Genomic DNA, 25,246 nt, shown 5'->3' on the forward strand with positions numbered 1-25,246 from the left:
CTTTAAGATGGCCACCGCTTTTGGCTCCAGGACCATGGTCACATCGTCTGAGAACAGTACCCCTTAGTGGTTAGAATGAAGACAGGTACGTGGCAACGCTGGGAGCAGTGCTGGCCGGGAGCGGGAGTGTTGCTGGAGATAAAAAGACCCTTCAAAGATGGTGGTATTGGGGTGAGAGGTCACCTGAGCAGCCCCCCCAGATCAATCCTGGATGCTTCTTGTAGGTCCCCTGACCTCAGCAGGAATCCTCAACCACATTGAATGAGTGATTCTGGAGGTGTTGTAATGAGCTGTGTGCTGCTCTCATGCCAGTTCAATCTCCTTTTGGATGTGGAAAGACCTTTGAAAGGTGGCAGTTATGGGGCGAGAAGTCACCTTAGCAGCCCCTAGAACATGGATTCCTCAGTGTAGGAAACAGATATATATCAAGGGGCTGAAGGTATGCTTGTTAAGGGAATTTATCACTTCAGTAGGGCAGTTACAGAGACAATTAAACCAATAAGTCTCAGCAGACTGCTCAGAAATAAAACAGTTGTTGGAGTGTTTGATGGTACTGTTTGATAGAGCTACTTCAAAGAGATCAGAGGGACTTTTTGTGAGTGGTGATGGGGGAGAGAGTGGGAATGACCATAGGGATTAGAATAACCAAAACAACACTTATACACTTTGTATACCTCCTCACATGCCATCTCACACTGAATTGTCCTCCAGTGCAATAGTTTCAGCTCATAGGTGGTGTGAAAACTACACATGTAAACTCTTAAAATGAGTTGCATTCCTGAAGGAGCCTGTGGGGTGCAAATATGGATCACTCCATCATTTGGGATAGTACATGACTCAGGCAGGAAGACCATTACTTGCTCTGAAGGCCCCCAACAGCGGGGGTGAATGCTATATTTTGATTTCCCTTCAGTTATCATAGTTGCACCAACCTGCCTGGAGCCTGACAAGGAATCAGTGGTGATTGATTTGTCCAACCATACCCTCTGCCCTGAAGAGGAAAGTACCCTGAGTAAGGGTCTCGGTTTTGTCATCACCAAATCATATGATCCCTTCGAATTTAGAACTGAGTTTTTTGCGTTCATGCGTAAGGTACGTCTAAATGAATTCTTCAGTGAACATGAAGAATACACCAGCAACAACTACAGTGGGCTCCGGAATGCGTACACGTTTTGTGCCCCCAGCCATTCCTACACCGCCGAATCGAAGCTGTTTGAAAGACAAGTCTTAGCAGAAGTTTGAAAGCTAGAGTCCTGTGAAAGGTCACACAAATCTAATTTTAGTAAACTTCAAAAAGCATCTGCTTTGAAGTTAGCTAAAGATAAGAATCTCATCATTAGAAAAGCAGACAAAGGGCGAGCGATTGTTTTAATGAATCGTAGTGACTATGTAAAAGAATGTGAGAGACTTCTATCAGATGACATCAGTTATTTGAAACTAACCAGTGACCCCTCAGCAAGACTTATGAACATTCTAAAAGGAAAAGTGTCTTCAGCATTTGACTCAGAAATGATCAGCAAACAAGAATATGAGTTTTTGACCAGGGAACAAGGAAGGGTTCTGTTTTTTTACATTTTGCCTAAAGTACATAAGAGACTTTTTAATCCCCCAGGGCGACCATAGTATCTAGGGTTAATTCCATTTTGGAACCCCTGTCGAAATGTGCAGACTTTTAATTGAGGCCTTTTGTTTTGAAAATGAAAAGTTATTTGAGGGACACCACCGATGCCATCAACAAAATAGAGAGTGTGGAATTTGTTCGGGCCATTCCCTATTGATAGGGTTGGACATCCAATCCCTTTATACGATGATTCCCCAAAGAGCGACGCTAAAGGTGGTTGAATACATTTTGCTCAGCAGAGAGGACGGACACCCTGTCAGCAATGCTTTCATTTTATGGTGCACAGAGTTTGCCCTGTCTCAAAATTTCTTTCAAATTCAAGGGACATTTTTCCAACAAATTGAGGGTACGTCCATGGGGGCTGCCATGGCACCCAATCTAGCGAACCTTTATGTTGAGTATTTTGAGAAAGCAGTGATGTACCCAGCTACGAATCCTTATATCCACCATTTGAGAAAGTGGCTGAGATATATAGACGACATACTGATCATATGGGATGGCTCGAGGGAAGAGGCTGACTGTTTTATGACTTGGCTTAACCAACAGAACCGGTTTTTGAAATTCACGGGGTCTATATGTGATCTTGAGACTCATTTTTTGGACATTACCAGCTTTCATCACAATGGGCTATTGAAAGTTAAGCCATATAATAAGACTACTGACAAAAACTCACTATTGCACTTCAATAGTTATCATGCCAAGCATTTAAAGACCAATTTACCTTTCGGACAATTTTTGAGGTTGAAACGCAACAGTAGTTCGAAAGAGGACTTCAGTCAGAGTGCGGAGGTACTAACCCGCAAATTGTTAGCTATAGGCTACCCATCCAGAGTGATCAGAAATGCTTCCAAAAGAGCCTACAATAATAACCGGGAGGCATTACTAGAAAAAAGCAAAAAAACCACGAAAAAGATTGGCACTGTCTTTGTGAACACTTTTTCTAATTTGTCCTACAAAATCAGAACCATTATTATGAAAACATGGAAGAAAGTTTACCGAGGCAAAGAGGTGTTGCCACCTTTGGTGGCTTTCAAAAAAAGTCAGAGCCTACGGACCATATTGAAACAGAAATGATGTGACAGAAATACATACAACACCTGTCAGACAAACAAGATTGTGGGGTCTGCCGGAAGTAAAAGGACATTTTCCGTGTGGCAAATGCAGCATGTGTGCCCAAACAAAAGAAATCAGATCTATACACATTTTGTCTAATGTTATGTGGGTTCTCTCTGTAATGACTAATTGTAATACATCTAATGTTGTGTACCTGATCACTTGCCCGTGCGGCCTGCATTATGTGGGTAAGACTAATAGGCAGTGTAAAGTTCGAATGGTGGAACATCGTAGCTGCATTAGAAATCAAGTGATTACGGCCCCTTTGGTCAAACATTTCGTTGCAATGAAACATGGCCATAATGATTTCACATGGCTTATACTGAAAAAGGTGCATGGTCACAATAAAGCTGACACTGATCAAAAATGACTGAATTTGGAGCAGAAAATTATCTTCAAATTACAAAGTAATGTGTTGGGGCTCAATGAGAGCATTGATTGGCATTTGGTTAGTCACACATGAATATGAGTATTGCATGAGTATATTATTTCTACATATTCTGCCTCAACAAACTGAGTGTGCATGGTTTTATTTGGAAACCCTTTAATATTGTGAAACACTGGGGGGTGCCATTCGGAAAACAAAGTGGTAGAGCTTGTACGATATTGTAAAAAATGTATTGACAACTTTTATTACTGTTTCTACAATTTTGTGTATATTTCCCAAAACCATGTATTTGCAATTTTGTTCAAATATTTTCTGCTGTTTCATTGTATGCATTTATATATATATATTTGACAATTCGCTCATTCCATTGTTAACAACTGTCCAGCATTAATATGTGTGTCCATAAATTTCCTCAACACCGTCCGTATGTTCAACTTGTGTATTGACTATGGGTCCGTGTTAAGATGGCCACTCGTTTTTGGTGCTGTTTAGCTCCGTTGAAGAGATCAGTCATTCTTTAGTGTCCACACCCTGTTTTGGGTTATAGGTACACAGACAGCGTTCCGCGCCTGCATGCACTCGCGGGTGTTTGGTTAATAGCTTCCCACCGCCGTACAGGTTTTGAATTTGTGGTGGAGTGAGCTTGCATTACAGGTAAGCATGTTGGTGTCCGTGATTTGTGTGGATCCTACGTGCACCTTATGGTGCGTGGCCATGTATTTCTGCTGAGCAACCCTAGATTCCACAGTGATAGTGATTGTAAGGCCAGGTGATTCAGTCTCTGCCGAAGTCACACACTGGTGTCTCAATTGGGGGTGGGTAACGGGCACTCTACTCCATATTGACACGTGGTGCTGTTGTCCGCATATCATTTAGTGGTTGGCTTTATAATATCTGCCACGTTGGCTGTGCCGGCTTATATATTGGCATGAGTTGTCACTATGGGTACCCATGTATTTACTATGGTAGTCGTATTTTCGACATGGATGCACATTACCCGACTATGTTTTGGGGGGTAAAGGTGGACAGTCTTGCATTGGAAGGCATTGCGGGTTGCTGATGATTATACTTGCTTTACAGATTAATACTGTGATAAGCAATAGAGTCTTGCAGATCTGGTCCATTTGGTGCTTTCTCTGCTGCATTTTCTTCCGTAGCACCCATCCCTACATCTGTGGAGGTAATTATGATCAAACATCGGGTTTTATCATGTTGATGCCTTTGCTCTAGTGATTTCTGGTTGAAACAGAGCATGTGGTCTCTGTTTGTTGGTTTGTCTCTTAGGTGTTGCGATACCCCGGCGGACTGTGACACCCTTTGATGCATTGGTTTCCCATTGGCGAGAGACTAGCAAATTTGTCATTTTCAGATGCACATAGAAGGTTCACCAGCTAAAGGTAAATCTCAATGATCCATTTGTTTGGGACCTACAGAGGTTGGCACATTTTTGGAGCCGGCCTCCCCACTACATTTTGTAGTACCCCGTCCCACCGTAGTTCATTAGTTTCCTATTTCTTCCTTCCACAAGCCCCGTTGTTTTTCCTTTGAGGGTGCCTGAAACAACCCAGTCAACACGGTGTTGAGGAGAATTGTGGATGTTTTATATTATCCCCTGAAGAATGTTTGCCCTAGAAGGGTTGTGAAGAACAGAAACATGTTGGGAATGTTGTTTTAACGACACATTGAGATTTTTGTGTTTTGTTATGTGATATCTTTTGTGTCCTGTGTATGTGTACAAATTGAGGCTGATGTTTTAGAAACTGTTTTTTTCTATTGCTAGAAGCTGCACTGTGCTAGGTGAGGGTTGTTTTTGATGTCTAAATTTTAGTTGAAATACTTCGAATAAATAATATTTTTGCAAGTCAATTTAAGCACCCAGTCCATTTTGTCAGGACTTGTAGTGCCAGAAGATTCAACAGAGGTTCCTAATCAAGGTGGGAGGGTGTGAGTGGAGAAATAGAATCATCTTACTCTTTATTTTATTATATATACCAACATTTTCACAGCATTAAGCCTCGATATTTGACATTAGATCTCATGCTGATCTACATGCGGCTGGTGACAGGTAGCATGCCACAAAAACAAACCCCAAAATACATCATTATCACACCTGTGAGGCTCACGGTTCATGAAGAGAGTCCAAACGCGCCCTCTAGTAACAGAGCAAGGTAACTGCAGCCCAGGTCAAGAAGGGTGGACGGGGCTGGGTTATGCAGATGAACTCCCAGAAGTTCCCAGACTGAACCCAAGAGGATTCCATCCTCCAGAACGCTTTATCCAGCCCATTAAAGCATCCAGCGGGCCACAGGAACATCCAGGAAGGCCAATCCAGGCTTTGCTCCTGAAGGAACTGTAGTTCAAAACCCACCCTCATTTAAAAGTGGCCAGGGTTCCTCCTAGCTTTTTGGTCTATAGAACCTGGCCGTTCGTGGCCAGTGAGGGAAAGTTGAAAGCTGCATTCCCTGCTGTGTGATTTAAACACAGCCAGGCTCACAAGGGCACTTTTATTATGCCGAAGGATGCCCTTGCAGACTGTCCATGCCTGAGCCGCAACTGTGCCTGCGTTCCCCAGAGCCTTTCATGGGTACAGCGGCAAGACAATCACTAGAAACAGAAGTGTTGAAATTGGGTGCATCCCCTTGTGCTACCCCTCTTTGCCTCTTTTCGCATTTGCCTTTCATGCAGTCGCCTCACTATTTGGCCGCTAGGCTTGGGTGCCCCACCTGTCTTTTCTAGAGTTTATTTTGTGAGAGACTTTAAACATACTCCAAGGGTCTGCTTGAAGACCTCTCAAGTCCCTCACACAGCCAGAAAATACATTTTGAAATACTTGCTCATTCTCTGAAACTGCCCTCATGTAAACCTGCCCCACTGCATCTAACACCATAAAATGTACAGATCCTTATTTCCTGAATCTTTGCTCAAAGACCTACATTGGCTCTATCAGTATGCGCCCATGCTATCCCAACCAGCAACCTTATCATTTTAAACTGCCCCACCTCTATTCGAAAGAACCTGTTTGTTTGAACTGACCCCTCTTTTCCCCACTGGTTGGCCCCACTTACCTTTTTCTTTCCTCTACAGATTACGGCCTGGGTACCCTGGGCTTATCCGGACCAACTACAGAGCCATAACGCCACTAGGGCGGCGATGGACACTGCACGGAGGCTTATTAATATGAAAAGCCATAGCAGGGTTCGTGCGGCATCAACCTTATATGCACAACCATGTTTTGCCATTAGTTCATAGTGCACCTGATGGGCTCTGGAAGGCACAAGGAGAAGGCGTGGGAACACAGGGCCAGAAAGTTTGCACAGGGACTGCTTACATTTGCAAAATACCAAACATTGTACTCATTCTGTCAACGTTTTTGAAAAGTTATTACCTGAAACAGAAGAGGTCTGCCTTCTCTGAGGAAAGAACTCAGGACCTTCAAATTATGAGACTGACGCGCTGCCTACTGCACTAAGCAGGTTCGGCTGGAGTATGTTTGGAGAACCTGGTGGAGAACCAGATCCAAGACCACGCTACTCACAAAGTGCAGATAGAAATATTCAAATAAAATGCAGCTAGCCCCATTGTTTCTATGGTATTTTGCGATTGTTACCCGGGGCTCAAGGGGTTAACGCTCATGAGCCCCCTCCGTTGGAAAGGCGGAGTTTTGACTGGGCAAGGGAGTTATGGGGCACGTGCGCAGCAAGCGCCAGTTCCTGCTTGGTTGTAAAAGAATAAAGAAGTTCCTCCTATCTCTCTGTGTGTGCGTCTTTCATTGGGCCTAGATCCCTAGGCAACATTTGGCGACGAGGATCTCTCCCACACACTGGAGTCCTCCTCCTGCAGCAGTCCGCCCGTGGTGGGCAACCCAGCGAACCTCCTCCTCCTGCTCCACCTCCGCGCAACACGGCACTCCGCCGGACCTCCGTAGAAGACGCCTGGCCGTAGAAGAGGCCTGAATCGACAAAGGCTCGTCCTAGGCCCGACTACCTCGCCCCACGCGTCGCCTACGCACGTGCGGGCCTCGTCTCCCAGGCGCCATGAGCACCTCCAACCCTGGGTCCAGCCAGGGCTCTCCTCAACTGCCGCGGGTGGCGAAGTCGATACAACTACGTCTGCCCCCGCCGTTCACCATGACTCCTCAAGCCACCAAAGGCCCCAGGTGGACCGACTGGATGGATGATTTTCGTCATTTCGTGAGAGGATCCGGCGATGGGGACTCCCCCAACATGAGAGACATTTTCCTCAACCTGGTAGGGGGGGAAATCAAAACGGTTGTCAAGGCTATTCCGGCCACAGACCAAGATACGTTTCCCAAGTTGATTGGTGCTTTGGACAAACTGCTGATCATCGAGGTCAACCGGGACTATGAGAGATATTTGTTCAACCAGTGCACTCAACTCCCGCAAGAGAATGTCGACGAATTCATCACACGTCTACGAGTGAAAGGGGCGAACTGCCAATTTGATGCGTTCTCGCTAGAGGAAGCCATTCGGCTGAGGGTGATCGAAGGGTGCCTCTCCCCCGCACTCAAAAAACAGCTACTCAAAAAACCGCTCACCATGCCCGAGGTCAGCGAACTTGCCCGCATCCATGAGAGAGTGGATGCACAGGCCTCAGCCATGGGACACTCCAACAACCCTAAAGCTGACACGGGGGAACTTGTGGCCGCCATACTGCCCCCCCGTCAAGGCGACAGTGGCCCACAGCCATACAGACCGCCGACAACCTCTTCGACGTCCACCCCGCGTCTACAAAGACAGTGCTACCGCTGCGGGATGTCCTTCCCCCATTCGGGGTCCTGCCCAGCCCTGTCCCAGCGATGTACCAACTGCGGGAGAGAAGGACACTTTCACTCCGTCTGCAGGGAGGGCGTACCTTTTCCCCCGATGCGACCCCAGGCGGCCCCCAGGATGCTCTTCCGGCCGCAGCCCCTGCAGTACAGTCAGCCAAGACCATACCAACAGGGCCTTGGGCAGAGGCGCTACGTTCGAGCGATGGATGAATACCAAGCGGCAGGATATCCCCCACCGTATGACCAGGCTGAACAGCCTAGACACTTCACGGAAGAATACGACAACCCTCCTACAGACTACAGGCCTGAGACCCTCTACCAAGAAGACCAGGCGATGGCCTACTACGCACCGCAGGATCAATACGACCACGACGAGTTTGTGAACCTTATACTCGACAACAAAGAGGCCAGGGAGGCCTCGCAAATCCCGCTCAAGATGGGGAACTGCCAATTTCAATTTATGATTGACTCCGGGGCCACTGTGAACATCATGGGTGAACAAGACTATGACCGTATACCGTGCCCACCACAGCTTAATCCGCCCCGTTCCAGAATTTTCCAGTGGGGAGCTGCCACCCCGTTACAGACGGTGGGCCAATTCACCCAATGCCTTCTCCTGAATGGGCGGCAAGTGGATGCGACCATTCACGTGATAAGGTCTCTCGCCAGGAGTCGATGCCTCCTCAGCTACCACACGGCGTCGCATCTGGGGCTGATCGAGATCCACGTGAATGTGGGAGACGTAATCACCGCCGCAGCGGCCAACCCCAGCCCGGGGAACGCTGTGGGATCGATAGCTTCTCATCAGACTCAATCGCTCGTCTCACAAGAAGACATCGTGGGTGCCTTCCCCAAGCTATGCGAGGGGCTAGGAAAGCTCCGGGGACCCCCCATCAGGCTCCACATCGACCCCGACGTACGTCCAGTGCCGCAACATCCCAGAAGGGTTGGTTTCCATCTTCAAGAGACAGTTTCGGAGGCACTCCAGCAACTGCTCCGCGACGGAATCATCGAACCGGCGACGGGGCCGACGCCGTGGGTGTCCCCTCTTGTGGTGGTACCCAAGGAAGGGGGAAAGATCCGGCTGTGTGTGGACATGAGGGTGGCCAACACGGCGATTCAACGGGAGAGACACCCAGGACCATGTATCGAGGACATGATTGTGCTGCTGAACAGTGCCCAAATGTTCTCCAAACTGGACCTAAATCAGGGATACCATCAGTTGGAGCTCCACCCTGATTCCCGGCCCATAACCACATTTGCGACACACGATGGGCTCTTCAGATACCGGAGACTGAACTTTGGAATCTCGTCAGCCGCTGAGATTTTCCAGGAAGCAATACGACAAATCATCCGACCTATAAAAGGGGCTCTCAACTACAGCGACGACATTCTCGTCTTTGGATCGTCCAAGGAAGCCCATGACAGGGCACTACACGACACTTGCGAAGCCCTTCAGAGAGCCGGCCTCACGCTTAACATCTTGAAATGCCGGTTCAGTAAAACGAAACTCAAGTTCTTTGGACACATCTTCTCCAAGGATGGCATGATGCCTGACCCCGAGAAGGTCGAGACGATCACCAACCTCGGCGAGCCTCGGCAGGTGGCGGACGTCCGCTCGTTCCTCGGCATGGCAGGATACTGTGCGAGGTACATCCCCCACTACGCCTCCATCACAGACCCGCTGAGGAAACTGCTGCAGAAGGAGTCGTCATTCGAATGGACACCGGCCTGCCAACAGGCCTTTGCAGACATCAAGCAAGCCCTTGCGGAGGCTCACCGTCTCGCATATTTCAACCCCCTGTGGCACACCGAGGTGGTAGTGGATGCCAGCCCTGTAGGCCTCGGTGCCATCCTGGCCCAAACCAGTGGCGCGGATGTTAACCCCAGACACGTGGTTGCATACGCGAGCCGAGCGCTGTCGACGCCTGAACTAGCCTACTCCCAGGCCGAGAAGGAGAGCTCGGCAGCGGTCTGGGCGTGTGAGCACTTCCACAACTTCATAATCGGCAAAAGGTTCACGCTGATCACCGACCACCAGGCACTTCTATCACTGTTCGGGAACCTGCACACCAAGATGCCACCGAGGATTGAGAGGTGGGGCATCCGCCTCCAGGAATATGATTATGACATTGTACACCGCCCGGGGGGCGACCTCAACCCCGCAGACTACCTCTCCCGACACCCCTTAGGGGCCCCGCTCGCACGGAAGGGTGACGTCGCGTATGTGCAGTATGTGGCAGCCCAGGCGCTGCCTCCGGCGCTGTCCCTTGAAAGGGTAGCGGCCGCATCGGCAGCCGACCCGACGACAGCCCTGGCGATTAGCCTCACGACGGCCAGCAAATGGAAAGATCACCACAGAGCCATCCTAGCTCACCCGGGGGTGAACAAACAAGAAATCGAACGGCTAGCCCGTGTACATGGTGAACTTGCGGTGAAGGACCATAATATCCTGCTCAGAGGGTGCAGGATCGTCATCCCCGCCACACTCAGGAGCGAGTTGGTCAGCATAGCGCACGAAGGTCACAGAGGAGCCGAGAACACGAAGAAGCAGCTCAGGTGCCACGTGTGGTTCCCTCTCCTGGATGCAGCCGTTGACGAGTGGGTAAGGAACTGCCACGCCTGTCAGTGCACAGCCCCTGCAGAACGTCCGCCCCCACTCCAGCATACTCAAATACCTGATCACCCATGGGAACGAGTAGCCATGGATTTCTACGGGCCGACCGAAGCGGGTGACTACATCTTACTCTTCATAGATGAGCACTCAAGGTTCCCGATTGCCAAGGTGGTCAATTCCACGGCGTTCACTCAAGTGGCGGCGACGATAGAAGAGGTCTTTAGCGAGTGGGGGATCCCCAAGTGGGTCAAGTCCGACAACGGACCACCATTCTGCGGACACGAGTTTGGGACACTGGCAGAGCACCTGGGGTTCAGGCACATGAAGATCACACCGCGCCACCCCCAGGCAAATGGAATGGCGGAGCGCTTCATGGCGTCGATCAAGAAGACTATACAGAGGGCACGGCTTGACGCAGTCGATACACACCAAGCGCTATGCCGCCTGTTAAGAGACTACAGGAACACTCCTCATGAGGTCACAAATAAGACGCCCGCCGAGCTCATGTTCCGATATGAGGTGCGAACCCGCATCCCGAGAAGTACGGCGCAGGCAGAGCCGGCCGACCATGATCTGCTCCAGAGAGACGCGGCGGCAAAGGAAAACGCGAGGCTCCATACCGATGCACGGAGAGGAGCGGTGCCGCCGGAGTTCCAGGTAGGAGATGAAGTTCTGGTGCAACAGCCGATCAATAGAAAGACAGACCCGCGGTTTGCTCCAAGCCCCATGAGGATTGTTGCAGTGAAAGGTACGATGGTGACGGCTGAAGACCAGAATAGGACCGTCACCAGAAACTGTCAGCAGTTCAGGCAATACGCAAGAAGAGAAAACACAGGACCCCAGAGGGCACTCTCACCAGAACCAAGGATGCAGAGGGATGATGAGTGGTTTCCCCCGGAAGGAGATCCCGGGGACATGGGCCAGAGTGGAGCGACTGAAGAGGAGCCAGATCTTGGGACTCGAGGTGAGAGGCCGAGACGACTCATAAAGAAGCCGATGAGACTTGTTGAAGAGTGCTAAGTTATTGTTTGGACACGAGTGTCAAGTTGATGTTTGGACATATTGTCCGGGGGTAGTGTTACCCGGGGCTCAAGGGGTTAACGCTCATGAGCCCCCTCCGTTGGAAAGGCGGAGTTTTGACTGGACAAGGGAGTTATGGGGCACGTGCGCAGCAAGCGCCAGTTCCTGCTTGGTTGTAAAAGAATAAAGAAGTTCCTCCTATCTCTCCGTGTGTGCGTCTTTCATTGGGCCTAGATCCCTAGGCAACAGCGATCATATTTCTTTTCTGCGTCAGTAAAGAATCCAATCCTGTGATTCACAAGGACCGCGTTGCGGTCTACTGAACATCATTCTCCTCTTCATGTTTAGAAAGGATATGTCCAATTGAATTTGCTGAAACAAAAAACACTTGTGCCCTCTCTGAGGCTCGAACTCAGGACCTTCAGATTATGAGACTGACGCGCTGCCTACTGCGCTAAGAAGGCTCTGTTGGAGGCTATTTGTATAACCTGGTGGAGAGCATGATTTGAGACCACGCTACTCACAAAGTCCAGATAGAAATATTCAAATAAAACGCAGCTAGCCCCAATTGGTTCTATGGTATTTGGCAATCATATTTCTTTTCTGCGTCAGTAAAGAAGCCAATCCTATGATTCACAAGGACCGGGTTCCGGTCTACTGAACATCATGCTCCTCTTCATGTTTAGAAAGGATATGTCCAATTGAATTTGCTGAAACAAAAAACACTTGTGCCCTCTCTGAGGCTCGAACTCAGGACCTTCAGATTATGAGACTGACGCGCTGCCTACTGCGCTAAGAAGGCTCTGCTGGAGTATTTATGGAGAACTTGGTGGAGAACCAGATCTGAGACAACGCTACTCACACAGTCCAGATAGAAATATTAAAATAAAATGCAGCTAGCCCCATTGGTTCTATGGTATTTTGCGATCATATTTCTTTTCTGCGTCAGTAAAGAATCCAATCCTGTGATTCACAAGGACCGCGTTGCGGTCTACTGAACATCATTCTCCTCTTCATGTTTAGAAAGGATATGTCCAATTGAATTTGCTGAAACAAAAAACACTTGTGCCCTCTTTGAGGCTCCAACTCAGGACCTTCAGATTATGAGACTGACGCGCTGCCTACTGCGCTAAGAAGGCTCCGTTGGAGGCTCTTTGGATAACCTGGTGGAGAGCATGATTTGAGACCACGCTACTCACAAAGTCCAGATAGAAATATTCAAATAAAACGCAGCTAGCCCCAATTGGTTCTTTGGTATTTGGCAATCATATTTCTTTTCTGCGTCAGTAAAGAAGCCAATCCTGTGATTCACAAGGACCGCGTTGCGGTCTACTGAACATCATGCTCCTCTTCATGTTTAGAAAAAATATGTCCAATTGTATTTGTTGAAACAAAAAACACTTGTGCCCTCTCTGAGGCTCAAACTCAGGACCTTCAGATCATGAGACTGACGCGCTGCCAACTGCGCTAAGAAGGCTGCGATTTTATGATTTGTTGATGAAGATTATGTGACACAACTCCACACTCAAAACTCCAGAGAGAATACGATCCATCTGAAAAGCTTCACTTGAATGTATAGTGTTTTGTACTTCAGATGTCTTCCATTCATCAATCAAGAGTCCCATCCTTCGATGCTTGAATTTTGAGCTAGTTATTTTGATATGCTCCAAAACAGGTAAGATGCCACAAACTTCCAACCCCTCCCTCGCTGGATATATACCTAACTCTTTTCAGCCCTTTTTTCTTACCAGTTTTTAATTCTCCTCCCCCAAAGTCCCTTTTGTAAGCAGGTCGCTTTTTTTCCCATTTGCAGAGAGTTTTGCTCCTTTCCTATATATATATGCATGATTAATTATGTGTTTCCACTTCCATCATTTAGTTTTCTTGTGTGCGTTCAGCCGGTTTCGTTATACTCGCTGCTTACATCGCTTATGTCAGGTTTGTATTATGTCACAGTTTGTTATGCTGTTATTTGACATCAGATCTCATGCTGATCTGCTTGCGGCTGGTGACAGGTAGCATGCCACAAAAACAAACCCCAAACTACATCATTATCACACCTGTGAGGCACACGGTTCATGAAGAGAGTCCAAACGCGCCCTCTAGTAACAGAGCAAGGTAACTGCCGGCCAGGTCAAGAAGGGTGGACGGGGCTGGGTTATGCAGATGAACTCCCAGAAGTTCCCAGACTGAACCCAAGAGGATTCCATCCTCCAGAACGCTTTATCCAGCCCATTAAAGCATCCAGCGGGCCACAGGAACATCCAGGAAGGCCAATCCAGGCTTTGCTCCTGAAGGAACTGTAGTTCAAAACCCACCCTCATTTAAAAGTGGCCAGGGTTCCTCCTAGCTTTTTGGTCTATAGAACCTGGCCGTTCGTGGCCAGTGAGGGAAAGTTGAAAGCTGCATTCCCTGCTGTGTGATTTAAACACAGCCAGGCTCACAAGGGCACTTTTATTATGCCGAAGGAGGGCCTTGCAGACTGTCCATGCCTGAGCCGCAACTGTGCCTGCGTTCCCCAGAGCCTTTCGTGGGCACAGGGGCAAGACAATCACCAGAAACAGAAGTGTCGAAATTGGCTGCATCCCCTTGTGCTACCCCTCTTTGCCTCTTTTCGCATTTGCCTTTCATGCAGTCGCCTCACTATTTGGCCGCTAGGCTTGGGTGCCCCACCTGTCTTTTCTAGAGTTTATTTTGTGAGAGACTTTAAACATACTCCAAGGGTCTGCTTGAAGACCTCTCAAGTCCCTCACACAGCCAGAAAATACATTTTGAAATACTTGCTCATTCTCTGAAACTGCCCTCATGTAAACCTGCCCCACTGCATCTAACACCATAAAATGTACCATCCTTATTTCCTGAATCTTTGCTCAAAGACCTACGTTGGCTCTATCAGTATGCGCCCATGCTATCCCAACCAGCAACCTTATCATTTTAAACTGCCCCACCTCTATTCGAAAGAACCTGTTTGTTTGAACTGACCCCTCTTTTCCCCACTGGTTGGCCCCACTTACCTTTTTCTTTCCTTTACAGATTACGGCCTGGGTACCCTGGGCTTATCCGGACCAACTACAGAGCCATAACGCCACTAGGGCGGCGATGGACACTGCACGGAGGCTTATTAATATGAAAAACCATAGCAGGGTTCGTGCGGCATCAACCTTATATGCACAACCATGTTTTGCCATTAGTTCATAGTGCACCTGATGGGCTCTGGAAGGCACAAGGAGAAGGCGTGGGAACACAGGGCCAGAAAGTTTGCACAGGGACTGCTTACATTTGCAAAATACCAAACATTGTACTCATTCTGTCAACGTTTTTGAAAAGTTATTACCTGAAACATAAGAGGCCTGCCTTCTCTGAGGAAAGAACTCAGGACCTTCAAATTATGAGACTGACGCGCTGCCTACTGCACTAAGCAGGTTCGGCTGGAGTATGTTTGGAGAACCTGGTGGAGAAACAGATCCAAGACCACGCTACTCACAAAGTGCAGATAGAAATATTCAAATAAAATGCAGCTAGCCCCATTGGTTCTATGGTATTTTGCGATCATATTTCTTTTCTGCGTCAGTAAAGAATCCAATCCTGTGATTCACAAGGACCGCGTTGCGGTCTACTGAACATCATGCTCCTCTTCATGTTTAGAAAGGATATGTCCAATTGAATTTGCTGAAACAAAAAACACTTGTGCCCTCTCTGAGGCTCGAACTCAGGACCTTCAGATTATGAGACTGACGCGCTGCCTACTGCACTAAGAAGGCTCCGTTGGAGGCTCTTTGGATAACCTGGTGGAGAGCATGATTTGAGACCACGCTACTCACAAAGTCCAGATAGAAATATTCAAATAAAACGCAGCTAGCCCCAATTGGTTCTTTGGTATTTGGCAATCATATTTCTTTTCTGCGTCAGTAAAGAATCCAATCCTGTGATTCACAAGGACCGCGTTGCGGTCTACTGAACATCATGCTCCTCTTCATGTTTAGAAAGGATATGTCCAATTGAATTTGCTGAAACACAAAAAACACTTGTGCCCTCTCTGAGGCTCGAACTCAGGACCTTCAGATTATGAGACTGACGCGCTGCCTACTGCGCTAAGCAGGCTCGGCTGGAGTATGTTTGGAGAACCTGGTGGAGAAACAGATCCAAGACCACGCTACTCACAAAGTGCAGATAGAAATATTCAAATAAAACGCAGCTAGCCCCAATTGGTTCTTTGGTATTTGGCAATCATATTTCTTTTCTGCGTCAGTAAAGAATCCAATCCTGTGATTCACAAGGACCGCGTTGCGGTCTACTGAACATCATGCTCCTCTTCATGTTTAGAAAGGATATGTCCAATTGAATTTGCTGAAACACAAAAAACACTTGTGCCCTCTCTGAGGCTCGAACTCAGGACCTTCAGATTATGAGACTGACGCGCTGCCTACTGCGCTAAGAAGGCTCTGCTGGAGTATTTTTGGAGAACTTGGTGGAGGACCAGATCTGAGACAACGCTACTCACACAGTCCAGATAGAAATATTAAAATAAAATGCAGCTAGCCCCATTGGTTCTATGGTATTTTGCGATCATATTTCTTTTCTGCGTCAGTAAAGAATCCAATCCTCTGATTCACAAGGACCGCGTTGCGGTCTACTGAACATCATGCTCCTCTTCATGTTTAGAAAGGATATGTCCAATTGAATTTGCTGAAACACAAAAAACACTTGTGCCCTCTCTGAGGCTCGAACTCAGGACCTTCAGATTATGAGACTGACGCGCTGCCTACTGCGCTAAGAAGGCTCTGCTGGAGTATTTTTGGAGAACTTGGTGGAGAACCAGATCTGAGACAACGCTACTCACACAGTCCAGATAGAAATATTAAAATAAAATGCAGCTAGGCCCATTGGTTCTATGGTATTTTGCGATCATATTTCTTTTCTGCGTCAGTAAAGAATCCAATCCTCTGATTCACAAGGACCGCGTTGCGGTCTACTGAACATCATGCTCCTCTTCATGTTTAGAAAGGATATGTCCAATTGAATTTGCTGAAACAAAAAACACTTGTGCCCTCTCTGAGGCTCGAACTCAGGACCTTCAGATTATGAGACTGACGCGCTGCCTACTGCGCTAAAAAGGCTCTGCTGGAGTATTTTTGGAGAACTTGGTGGAGAACCAGATCTGAGACAACGCTACTCACACAGTCCAGATAGAAATATTAAAATAAAATGCAGCTAGCCCCATTGGTTCTATGGTATTTTGCGATCATATTTCTTTTCTGCGTCAGTAAAGAATCCAATCCTGTGATTCACAAGGACCGCGTTGCGGTCTACTGAACATCATGCTACTCTTCATGTTTAGAAAGGATATGTCCAATTGAATTTGCTGAAACAAAAAACACTTGTGCCCTCTCTGAGGCTCGAACTCAGGACCTTCAGATTATGAGACTGACGCGCTGCCTACTGCGCTAAGAAGGCTCTGCTGGAGTATTTTTGGAGAACTTGGTGGAGAACCAGATCTGAGACAACGCTACTCACACAGTCCAGATAGAAATATTAAAATAAAATGCAGCTAGCCCCATTGGTTCTATGGTATTTTGCGATCATATTTCTTTTCTGCGTCAGTAAAGAGGCCAATCCTATGATTCACAAGGACCGCGTTGCGGTCTACTGAACATCATGCTACTCTTCATGTTTAGAAAGGATATGTCCAATTGTATTTGTTGAAACAAAAAACACTTGTGCCCTCTCTGAGGCTCGAACTCAGGACCTACAGATTATGAGACTGACGCGCTGCCTACTGCGCTAAGAAGGCTGCGATTTTATGATTTGTTGATGAAGATTATGTGACACAACTCCACACTCAAAACTCCAGAGAGAGTACGATCCATCTGAAAAGCTTCACTTGAATGTATAGTGTTTTGTACTTCAGATGTCTTCCATTCATCAATCAAGAGTCCCATCCTTCGATGCTTGAATTTTGAGCTAGTTATTTTGATATGCTCCAAAACAGGTAAGATGCCACAAACTTCCAACCCCTCCCTCGCTGGATATATACCTAACTCTTTTCAGCCCTTTTTTCTTACCAGTTTTTAATTCTCCTCTCCCAATGTCCCTTTTGTAAGCAGGTAGCTTTTTTTCCCATTTGCAGAGAGTTTTGCTCCTTTCCTATATATATATGCATGATTAATTATGTGTTTCCACTTCCATCATTTAGTTTGCTTGCGTGCGTTCAGCCGGTTTCGTTATACTCGCTGCTTACATCGCTTATGTCAGGTTTGTATTATGTCACAGTTTGTTATGCTGTTATTTGGCATCAGATCTCATGCTGATCTGCTTGCGGCTGGTGACAGGTAGCATGCCACAAAAACAAACCCCAAAATACATCATTATCACACCTGTGAGGCACACGGTTCATGAAGAGAGTGCAAACGCGCCCTCTAGTAACAGAGCAAGGTAACTGCCGGCCAGGTCAAGAAGGGTGGACGGGGCTGGGTTATGCAGATGAACTCCCAGAAGTTCCCAGACTCAACCCAAGAGGATTCCATCCTCCAGAACGCTTTATCCAGCCCATTAAAGCATCCAGCGGGCCACAGGAACATCCAGGAAGGCCAATCCAGGCTTTGCTCCTGAAGGAACTGTAGCTCAAAACCCACCCTCATTTAAAAGTGGCCAGGGTTCCTCCTAGCTTTTTGGTCTATAGAACCTGGCCGTTCGTGGCCCTTCGTGGCCAGTGAGGGAAAGTTGAAAGCTGCATTCCCTGCTGTGTGATTTAAACACAGCCAGGCTCACAAGGGCACTTTTATTATGCCGAAGGAGGGCCTTGCAGACTGTCCATGCCTGAGCCGCAACTGTGCCTGCGTTCCCCAGAGCCTTTCATGGGCACAGGGGCAAGACAATCACCAGAAACAGAAGTGTCGAAATTGGGTGCATCCCCTTGTGCTACCCCTCTTTGCCTCTTTTCGCATTTGCCTTTCATGCAGTCGCCTCACTATTTGGCCGCTAGGCTTGGGTGCCCCACCTGTCTTTTCTAGAGTTTATTTTGTGAGAGACTTTAAACATACTCCAAGGGTCTGCTTGAAGACCTCTCAAGTCCCTCACACAGCCAGAAAATACATTTTGAAATACTTGCTCATTCTCTGAAACTGCCCTCATGTAAACCTGCCCCACTGCATCTAACACCATAAAATGTACCATCCTTATTTCCTGAATCTTTGCTCAAAGACCTACGTTGGCTCTATCAGTATGCGCCCATGCTATCCCAACCAGCAACCTTATCATTTTAAACTGCCCCACCTCTATTCGAAAGAACCTGTTTGTTTGAACTGACCCCTCTTTTCCCCACTGGTTGGCCCCACTTACCTTTTTCTTTCCTCTACAGATTACGGCCTGGGTACCCTGGGCTTATCCGGACCAACTACAGAGCCATAACGCCACTAGGGCGGCGATGGACACTGCACGGAGGCTTATTGATATGAAAAACCATAGCAGGGTTCGTGCGGCATCAACCTTATATGCACAACCATGTTTTGCCATTAGTTCATAGTGCACCTGATGGGCTCTGGAAGGCACAAGGAGAAGGCGTGGGAACACAGGGCCAGAAAGTTTGCACAGGGACTGCTTACATTTGCAAAATACCAAACATTGTACTCATTCAGTCAACGTTTTTGAAAAGTTATTACCTGAAACAGAAGAGGCCTGCCTTCTCTGAGGAAAGAACTCAGTACCTTCAAATTATGAGACTGACGCGCTGCCTACTGCACTAAGCAGGTTCGGCTGGAGTATGTTTGGAGAACCTGGTGGAGAAACAGATCCAAGACCACGCTACTCACAAAGTGCAGATAGAAATATTCAAATAAAATGCAGCTAGCCCCATTGGTTCTATGGTATTTTGCGATCATATTTCTTTTCTGCGTCAGTAAAGAATCCAATCCTGTGATTCACAAGGACCGCGTTGCGGTCTACTGAACATCATTCTCCTCTTCATGTTTAGAAAGGATATGTCCAATTGAATTTGCTGAAACAAAAAACACTTGTGCCCTCTCTGAGGCTCGAACTCAGGACCTTCAGATTATGAGACTGACGCGCTGCCTACTGCGCTTAGAAGGCTCCGTTGGAGGCTCTTTGGATAACCTGGTGGAGAGCATGATTTGAGACCACGCTACTCACAAAGTCCAGATAGAAATATTCAAATAAAACGCAGCTAGCCCCAATTGGTTCTTTGGTATTTGGCAATCATATTTCTTTTCTGCGTCAGTAAAGAATCCAATCCTGTGATTCACAAGGACCGGGTTCCGGTCTACTGAACATCATGCTCCTCTTCATGTTTAGAAAGGATATGTCCAATTGAATTTGCTGAAACACAAAAAACACTTGTGCCCTCTCTGAGGCTCGAACTCAGGACCTTCAGATTATGAGACTGACGCGCTGCCTACTGCGCTAAGAAGGCTCTGCTGGAGTATTTTTGGAGAACTTGGTGGAGAACCAGATCTGAGACAACGCTACTCACACAGTCCAGATAGAAATATTCAAATAAAACGCAGCTAGCCCCAATTGGTTCTTTGGTATTTGGCAATCATATTTCTTTTCTGCGTCAGTAAAGAGGCCAATCCTATGATTCACAAGGACCGGGTTCCGGTCTACTGAACATCATGCTCCACTTCATGTTTAGAAAAAATATGTCCAATTGTATTTGTTGAAACAAAAAACACTTGTGCCCTCTCTGAGGCTCGAACTCAGGACCTACAGATTATGAGACTGACGCGCTGCCTACTGCGCTAAGAAGGCTGCGATTTTATGATTTGTTGATGAAGATTATGTGACACAACTCCACACTCAAAACTCCAGAGAGAGTACGATCCATCTGAAAAGCTTCACTTGAATGTATAGTGTTTTGTACTTCAGATGTCTTCCATTCATCAATCAAGAGTCCCATCCTTCGATGCTTGAATTTTGAGCTAGTTATTTTGATATGCTCCAAAACAGGTAAGATGCCACAAACTTCCAACCCCTCCCTCGCTGGATATATACCTAACTCTTTTCAGCCCTTTTTTCTTACCAGTTTTTAATTCTCCTCTCCCAATGTCCCTTTTGTAAGCAGGTAGCTTTTTTTCCCATTTGCAGAGAGTTTTGCTCCTTTCCTATATATATATGCATGATTAATTATGTGTTTCCACTTCCATCATTTAGTTTGCTTGCGTGCGTTCAGCCGGTTTCGTTATACTCGCTGCTTACATCGCTTATGTCAGGTTTGTATTATGTCACAGTTTGTTATGCTGTTATTTGACATCAGATCTCATGCTGATCTGCTTGCGGCTGGTGACAGGTAGCATGCCACAAAAACAAACCCCAAAATACATCATTATCACACCTGTGAGGCACACGGTTCATGAAGAGAGTGCAAACGCGCCCTCTAGTAACAGAGCAAGGTAACTGCCGGCCAGGTCAAGAAGGGTGGACGGGGCTGGGTTATGCAGATGAACTCCCAGAAGTTCCCAGACTGAACCCAAGAGGATTCCATCCTCCAGAACGCTTTATCCAGCCCATTAAAGCATCCAGCGGGCCACAGGAACATCCAGGAAGGCCAATCCAGGCTTTGCTCCTGAAGGAACTGTAGCTCAAAACCCACCCTCATTTAAAAGTGGCCAGGGTTCCTCCTAGCTTTTTGGTCTATAGAACCTGGCCGTTCGTGGCCCTTCGTGGCCAGTGAGGGAAAGTTGAAAGCTGCATTCCCTGCTGTGTGATTTAAACACAGCCAGGCTCACAAGGGCACTTTTATTATGCCGAAGGAGGGCCTTGCAGACTGTCCATGCCTGAGCCGCAACTGTGCCTGCGTTCCCCAGAGCCTTTCATGGGCACAGGGGCAAGACAATCACCAGAAACAGAAGTGTCGAAATTGGGTGCATCCCCTTGTGCTACCCCTCTTTGCCTCTTTTCGCATTTGCCTTTCATGCAGTCGCCTCACTATTTGGCCGCTAGGCTTGGGTGCCCCACCTGTCTTTTCTAGAGTTTATTTTGTGAGAGACTTTAAACATACTCCAAGGGTCTGCTTGAAGACCTCTCAAGTCCCTCACACAGCCAGAAAATACATTTTGAAATACTTGCTCATTCTCTGAAACTGCCCTCATGTAAACCTGCCCCACTGCATCTAACACCATAAAATGTACCATCCTTATTTCCTGAATCTTTGCTCAAAGACCTACGTTGGCTCTATCAGTATGCGCCCATGCTATCCCAACCAGCAACCTTATCATTTTAAACTGCCCCACCTCTATTCGAAAGAACCTGTTTGTTTGAACTGACCCCTCTTTTCCCCACTGGTTGGCCCCACTTACCTTTTTCTTTCCTCTACAGATTACGGCCTGGGTACCCTGGGCTTATCCGGACCAACTACAGAGCCATAACGCCACTAGGGCGGCGATGGACACTGCACGGAGGCTTATTAATATGAAAAACCATAGCAGGGTTCGTGCGGCATCAACCTTATATGCACAACCATGTTTTGCCATTAGTTCATAGTGCACCTGATGGGCTCTGGAAGGCACAAGGAGAAGGCGTGGGAACACAGGGCCAGAAAGTTTGCACAGGGACTGCTTACATTTGCAAAATACCAAACATTGTACTCATTCAGTCAACGTTTTTGAAAAGTTATTACCTGAAACAGAAGAGGCCTGCCTTCTCTGAGGAAAGAACTCAGGACCTTCAAATTATGAGACTGACGCGCTGCCTACTGCACTAAGCAGGTTCGGCTGGAGTATGTTTGGAGAACCTGGTGGAGAAACAGATCCAAGACCACGCTACTCACAAAGTGCAGATAGAAATATTCAAATAAAATGCAGCTAGCCCCATTGGTTCTATGGTATTTTGCGATCATATTTCTTTTCTGCGTCAGTAAAGAATCCAATCCTGTGATTCACAAGGACCGCGTTGCGGTCTACTGAACATCATGCTCCTCTTCATGTTTAGAAAGGATATGTCCAATTGAATTTGCTGAAACACAAAAAACACTTGTGCCCTCTCTGAGGCTCGAACTCAGGACCTTCAGATTATGAGACTGACGCGCTGCCTACTGCGCTAAGAAGGCTCTGCTGGAGTATTTTTGGAGAACTTGGTGGAGGACCAGATCTGAGACAACGCTACTCACACAGTCCAGATAGAAATATTAAAATAAAATGCAGCTAGCCCCAATTGGTTCTATGGTATTTTGCGATCATATTTCTTTTCTGCGTCAGTAAAGAATCCAATCCTGTGATTCACAAGGACCGGGTTCCGGTCTACTGAACATCATGCTCCACTTCATGTTTAGAAAAAATATGTCCAATTGTATTTGTTGAAACAAAAAACACTTGTGCCCTCTCTGAGGCTCGAACTCAGGACCTACAGATTATGAGACTGACGCGCTGCCTACTGCGCTAAGAAGGCTGCGATTTTATGATTTGTTGATGAAGATTATGTGACACAACTCCACACTCAAAACTCCAGAGAGAGTACGATCCATCTGAAAAGCTTCACTTGAATGTATAGTGTTTTGTACTTCAGATGTCTTCCATTCATCAATCAAGAGTCCCATCCTTCGATGCTTGAATTTTGAGCTAGTTATTTTGATATGCTCCAAAACAGGTAAGATGCCACAAACTTCCAACCCCTCCCTCGCTGGATATATACCTAACTCTTTTCAGCCCTTTTTTCTTACCAGTTTTTAATTCTCCTCTCCCAATGTCCCTTTTGTAAGCAGGTAGCTTTTTTTCCCATTTGCAGAGAGTTTTGCTCCTTTCCTATATATATATGCATGATTAATTATGTGTTTCCACTTCCATCATTTAGTTTGCTTGCGTGCGTTCAGCCGGTTTCGTTATACTCGCTGCTTACATCGCTTATGTCAGGTTTGTATTATGTCACAGTTTGTTATGCTGTTATTTGACATCAGATCTCATGCTGATCTGCTTGCGGCTGGTGACAGGTAGCATGCCACAAAAACAAACCCCAAAATACATCATTATCACACCTGTGAGGCACACGGTTCATGAAGAGAGTGCAAACGCGCCCTCTAGTAACAGATCAAGGTAACTGCCGGCCAGGTCAAGAAGGGTGGACGGGGCTGGGTTATGCAGATGAACTCCCAGAAGTTCCCAGACTGAACCCAAGAGGATTCCATCCTCCAGAACACTTTATCCAGCCCATTAAAGCATCCAGCGGGCCACAGGAACATCCAGGAAGGCCAATCCAGGCTTTGCTCCTGAAGGAACTGTAGCTCAAAACCCACCCTCATTTAAAAGTGGCCAGGGTTCCTCCTAGCTTTTTGGTCTATAGAACCTGGCCGTTCGTGGCCCTTCGTGGCCAGTGAGGGAAAGTTGAAAGCTGCATTCCCTGCTGTGTGATTTAAACACAGCCAGGCTCACAAGGGCACTTTTATTATGCCGAAGGAGGGCCTTGCAGACTGTCCATGCCTGAGCCGCAACTGTGCCTGCGTTCCCCAGAGCCTTTCATGGGCACAGGGGCAAGACAATTACCAGAAACAGAAGTGTCGAAATTGGGTGCATCCCCTTGTGCTACCCCTCTTTGCCTCTTTTCGCATTTGCCTTTCATGCAGTCGCCTCACTATTTGGCCGCTAGGCTTGGGTGCCCCACCTGTCTTTTCTAGAGTTTATTTTGTGAGAGACTTTAAACATACTCCAAGGGTCTGCTTGAAGACCTCTCAAGTCCCTCACACAGCCAGAAAATACATTTTGAAATACTTGCTCATTCTCTGAAACTGCCCTCATGTAAACCTGCCCCACTGCATCTAACACCATAAAATGTACCATCCTTATTTCCTGAATCTTTGCTCAAAGACCTACGTTGGCTCTATCAGTATGCGCCCATGCTATCCCAACCAGCAACCTTATCATTTTAAACTGCCCCACCTCTATTCGAAAGAACCTGTTTGTTTGAACTGACCCCTCTTTTCCCCACTGGTTGGCCCCACTTACCTTTTTCTTTCCTCTACAGATTACGGCCTGGGTACCCTGGGCTTATCCGGACCAACTACAGAGCCATAACGCCACTAGGGCGGCGATGGACACTGCACGGAGGCTTATTAATATGAAAAACCATAGCAGGGTTCGTGCGGCATCAACCTTATATGCACAACCATGTTTTGCCATTAGTTCATAGTGCACCTGATGGGCTCTGGAAGGCACAAGGAGAAGGCGTGGGAACACAGGGCCAGAAAGTTTGCACAGGGACTGCTTACATTTGCAAAATACCAAACATTGTACTCATTCTGTCAACGTTTTTGAAAAGTTATTACCTGAAACAGAAGAGGCCTGCCTTCTCTGAGGAAAGAACTCAGGACCTTCAAATTATGAGACTGACGCGCTGCCTACTGCACTAAGCAGGTTCGGCTGGAGTATGTTTGGAGAACCTGGTGGAGAAACAGATCCAAGACCACGCTACTCACAAAGTGCAGATAGAAATATTCAAATAAAATGCAGCTAGCCCCATTGGTTCTATGGTATTTTGCGATCATATTTCTTTTCTGCGTCAGTAAAGAATCCAATCCTGTGATTCACAAGGACCGCGTTGCGGTCTACTGAACATCATGCTCCTCTTCATGTTTAGAAAGGATATGTCCAATTGAATTTGCTGAAACAAAAAACACTTGTGCCCTCTCTGAGGCTTGAACTCAGGACCTTCAGATTATGAGACTGACGCGCTGCCTACTGCGCTAAGAAGGCTCCGTTG

The 25,246-nt window shown here is 47.1% G+C and overlaps 16 non-coding genes across 16 annotated transcripts; all 16 read right to left on the reverse strand.

The window, feature by feature from the left end:
- Nucleotides 1-11,939: 11,939 nt before the first annotated feature.
- TRNAM-CAU (transfer RNA methionine (anticodon CAU)) lies at nt 11,940-12,012 on the reverse strand. Its single transcript has one exon. It is a non-coding gene; the product is annotated as a tRNA-Met (tRNA).
- A 265-nt stretch (nt 12,013-12,277) lies between these two features.
- On the reverse strand, nt 12,278-12,350 carry TRNAM-CAU (transfer RNA methionine (anticodon CAU)). The gene has a single exon. It is a non-coding gene; the product is annotated as a tRNA-Met (tRNA).
- A 602-nt stretch (nt 12,351-12,952) lies between these two features.
- On the reverse strand, nt 12,953-13,025 carry TRNAM-CAU (transfer RNA methionine (anticodon CAU)). Its single transcript has one exon. It is a non-coding gene; the product is annotated as a tRNA-Met (tRNA).
- Nucleotides 13,026-15,236: 2,211 nt separating this feature from the next.
- Nucleotides 15,237-15,309, reverse strand: TRNAM-CAU (transfer RNA methionine (anticodon CAU)). The gene has a single exon. It is a non-coding gene; the product is annotated as a tRNA-Met (tRNA).
- A 267-nt stretch (nt 15,310-15,576) lies between these two features.
- On the reverse strand, nt 15,577-15,649 carry TRNAM-CAU (transfer RNA methionine (anticodon CAU)). The gene has a single exon. It is a non-coding gene; the product is annotated as a tRNA-Met (tRNA).
- A 267-nt stretch (nt 15,650-15,916) lies between these two features.
- On the reverse strand, nt 15,917-15,989 carry TRNAM-CAU (transfer RNA methionine (anticodon CAU)). Its single transcript has one exon. It is a non-coding gene; the product is annotated as a tRNA-Met (tRNA).
- A 266-nt stretch (nt 15,990-16,255) lies between these two features.
- TRNAM-CAU (transfer RNA methionine (anticodon CAU)) lies at nt 16,256-16,328 on the reverse strand. The gene has a single exon. It is a non-coding gene; the product is annotated as a tRNA-Met (tRNA).
- Nucleotides 16,329-16,592: 264 nt separating this feature from the next.
- TRNAM-CAU (transfer RNA methionine (anticodon CAU)) lies at nt 16,593-16,665 on the reverse strand. The gene has a single exon. It is a non-coding gene; the product is annotated as a tRNA-Met (tRNA).
- Nucleotides 16,666-16,929: 264 nt separating this feature from the next.
- Nucleotides 16,930-17,002, reverse strand: TRNAM-CAU (transfer RNA methionine (anticodon CAU)). Its single transcript has one exon. It is a non-coding gene; the product is annotated as a tRNA-Met (tRNA).
- A 264-nt stretch (nt 17,003-17,266) lies between these two features.
- TRNAM-CAU (transfer RNA methionine (anticodon CAU)) lies at nt 17,267-17,339 on the reverse strand. Its single transcript has one exon. It is a non-coding gene; the product is annotated as a tRNA-Met (tRNA).
- Nucleotides 17,340-19,560: 2,221 nt separating this feature from the next.
- Nucleotides 19,561-19,633, reverse strand: TRNAM-CAU (transfer RNA methionine (anticodon CAU)). Its single transcript has one exon. It is a non-coding gene; the product is annotated as a tRNA-Met (tRNA).
- Nucleotides 19,634-19,900: 267 nt separating this feature from the next.
- Nucleotides 19,901-19,973, reverse strand: TRNAM-CAU (transfer RNA methionine (anticodon CAU)). Its single transcript has one exon. It is a non-coding gene; the product is annotated as a tRNA-Met (tRNA).
- Nucleotides 19,974-20,238: 265 nt separating this feature from the next.
- On the reverse strand, nt 20,239-20,311 carry TRNAM-CAU (transfer RNA methionine (anticodon CAU)). The gene has a single exon. It is a non-coding gene; the product is annotated as a tRNA-Met (tRNA).
- Nucleotides 20,312-22,534: 2,223 nt separating this feature from the next.
- On the reverse strand, nt 22,535-22,607 carry TRNAM-CAU (transfer RNA methionine (anticodon CAU)). Its single transcript has one exon. It is a non-coding gene; the product is annotated as a tRNA-Met (tRNA).
- A 265-nt stretch (nt 22,608-22,872) lies between these two features.
- On the reverse strand, nt 22,873-22,945 carry TRNAM-CAU (transfer RNA methionine (anticodon CAU)). The gene has a single exon. It is a non-coding gene; the product is annotated as a tRNA-Met (tRNA).
- A 2,221-nt stretch (nt 22,946-25,166) lies between these two features.
- TRNAM-CAU (transfer RNA methionine (anticodon CAU)) lies at nt 25,167-25,239 on the reverse strand. Its single transcript has one exon. It is a non-coding gene; the product is annotated as a tRNA-Met (tRNA).
- Between the last annotated feature and the right edge of the window lie 7 nt (nt 25,240-25,246).

Source organism: Ambystoma mexicanum, chromosome 4p, assembly GCF_040938575.1.
Source record: "Ambystoma mexicanum isolate Mex_15411 chromosome 4p, UKY_AmexF1_1, whole genome shotgun sequence".
NCBI lineage: Eukaryota > Metazoa > Chordata > Amphibia > Caudata > Ambystomatidae > Ambystoma > Ambystoma mexicanum.